We start from the raw sequence: 3,129 nt of genomic DNA on the forward strand, positions 1-3,129 counted from the left end.
ATTGGAGTAGTAGTCTAGAAAAGGTATAACGTATAACCAAAATATCTAATAGAAATATCTGCCTTTGAACTCAAATATCAGATACTAAAAGTGATAAGAGTCATTAAAGTATGCAAATGCAATGCATGCTTGCTTTAGGAAAAGTGGACCGTGCATGCATGGTAGAACTAAGGATGGCTGACTTTTATATTATTTGTTTGTCAAATTCTTTCTTTCTCTCTCCTATTTTTTCTTAACTTCTACTATTTCTGTATTGTGTGGATAAGTACCTAAAAAATTACAATAAAACATGTTAGAGATCAATAATATATTTATAAAAAAGGGAGAATTTGTTAGCGTACGTCTGTTTAAATATTGTTCGAGGAATGAGTATTGAGAGAGAAGATGGAGTATATATTCTGTTTATTGATGCAAAGAATTGTGATTATTATATATATATATATATATATATATATACTACTGCTCTGCTGCATGGCTCTGCTGCATGTGAACTTAGTGCAGGACTGCAGGCTCTCAATTAGTATTTTTAATTTAACTAATTATGGCTAATTTAATACCCTGGAGTATGAACTAATAAACATCACAATTATTACAATCTGTGCTTGATGGAAAATTTTAAAGTACTTGCTAAGTGTTTCAAAATATTTAAAGAAGCATGACCTAAGCGATTGTCTCATGTATGTGAAGTGCATAAGTTTATTAGACCATGAAAATCGAACTCATCATTGAACCACTTTAATTATTAGTTTATTAGTTTAACCAGTTTCGACTATGGTTCAACTAAAAAAAATTTTTATAATAAAATAATAAATAAAATATAAATAAATATACTAAAATATAATTATAGTCTAATATAAATTTTAAAATATCATCCAAATTAAAAGTACTATATAAATCACAATGTTATGATCTTATTTAAATACAAATCCAAAGGTCTAATAACAAAACAACCAACCAAACACAACATGCTAACATCTAAGTTTGTCATCAATCATCAAAATCCACTATAACTTGCTACAGATTTGCTTCGTTAATATCATCACCTTCATTTTCACTACTTGGACCAGAAAAATTAAGTGGTACAATATAAAATGTACTATTACTATCACCACCACCACTTTGATCTAAATCAGCATCAATATCATCTAACAAAATATATAATACATTATCAATAAATTAATGATTAAGGTTATTGTAATAAATAATCAGAAAATAAACTGTAATACTCACGAAGCAAATCTTTAATATTACTAGAAAGATCAAGTTCTTTTTGAACAACCTCTTCCGTCACTCAAAAGTCAACCAAATCAATACTTTCATAATCAATTGGATTATATTGTACCTTTTGCTTTCTTTTTTTGTCTTTCCTTCCTAACAAATTAAATACAATAAAACCTAGTATAACATATTAGCTACACAAAATCTAATGATATGAAATGAAAGTATGAAACATATATTACCTAGATTTAAGACGCAAATTATATATAACATACACAATATTATTTAGCCTATCATATTCTAATTTATTCCTTTTTTTTTTTGTATGAATATGATCAAAGAAACTCCAATTCCTTTCACACCCCGAAAAAGTAGATGCTTGGCTAAGAATGCGAACTGTCATATTTTATAAACATGGAGCAGAACCACCAAACAACCACCACCATTCATCTACAAGTTACAATCCTATAACCCAACTATTAGTTATCAAATTAAAGAAATAAAAACATAAAATAAGTTACTCTCTTAAACAGATATTCTTACCAGGTTGAAGTCTTTTTGCAGCTCGAAAAACTTTAGGTCCATCAAAGCTTTCCTTTCGATCTATATACAAGTGTATTTCTTTCATTGCCTCAATTGAATCTAAATTATTAACCTTATAATGCAATCTAACAAGATCAAGTAAACCTCGCATGACATCAAGTGCTTTTTTTATAATTTTCATCGAAAAAAAAAAGCAGGATTCAAGAAATAAGTCGTTGCATAAAGATTTTTTTCCAAATATTTGTCCCATCTTGAATTGATAATCTTTGTATAAATCTGATATGCACTCTTACTACGCCTGAACATTTCTTTGATTGTATTTTCTGCCCTCATCATACCTTCATAGACATATCTCAATGATGGTTTATCATCAACATCAATAATCCTCATCAATTTTAATCAACGGACTCACAAGTTTACATGTAGTAAAACAATCATCCCAAAATTTGTTGTCTAAGAAAATTGCACTAACAGCTTTACCATTAGCACTCCTTCCTAATTTGTTTCCGGTAAAGTGTGTATCCACAGCCAATGCTTGTAAATTCGCTTTTTACTCAAAGATACTCTTTAATGTGATGAAGACAGGAAAAAATGAGTTGCACCTGGATGAACAATCTCCTTTCAAGTAGTTCTTTGTCTTAACCAGGACAAGAACACCGTATGATTATACACAAACACTATAATCTTCGAAGCACGTGATACAAGGTTAGAAATATGCAACATGCTGCTTATATCTTTTAGAATAAGATTCAAGTAATGAGCAGCACAAGGTAACCAGTGGATATCCTCAAATTTTTTATTGATAAGCCTACCAGCAGCAACATAATTCGCCACATTATCAGTCATTACATTACAATATTATCAGACCCAATCCATTCAATCACCTCCGAAAATAAGTGACACAAGCTTGAAGCATTTTTTTTACCACAATTGAAGCATCTATAGATTTTACAAAGAACAACCCTTTCAAACAATAAACCAAAAAATTAATCAACGTTATTTGCCTTTGATCTATCCAACCATCTTCTATGAGGGTACATTCAATTTCTTTCCAAGCAGACCTATAGCTATCAACAACTATTTGACACTCCCTTTTGAGATCGGCTAACAAGTGAACCCTCAACTTATCATAGAAAGGACCTTTATAACCAGGCCTAATGTCAGCAACACTATCCAACATATCATAAAGAAATGGTGACATATTCGCATTGAAAGGAATCCTACAATTTGAAAGCCATCTATTCACTCACCTATCAACATCATGAAGCGCCTCTTTGTTTTGAAACACACTTTTCAAATTTGGTTGACCTCATAGAGTTGATCTTGGTGCAAACATAGGAGGAATAATATTTTTTGCTTTCTTTTTCG

This window comes from Arachis ipaensis, chromosome B02 (genome assembly GCF_000816755.2).
Source record: "Arachis ipaensis cultivar K30076 chromosome B02, Araip1.1, whole genome shotgun sequence".
NCBI lineage: Eukaryota > Viridiplantae > Streptophyta > Magnoliopsida > Fabales > Fabaceae > Arachis > Arachis ipaensis.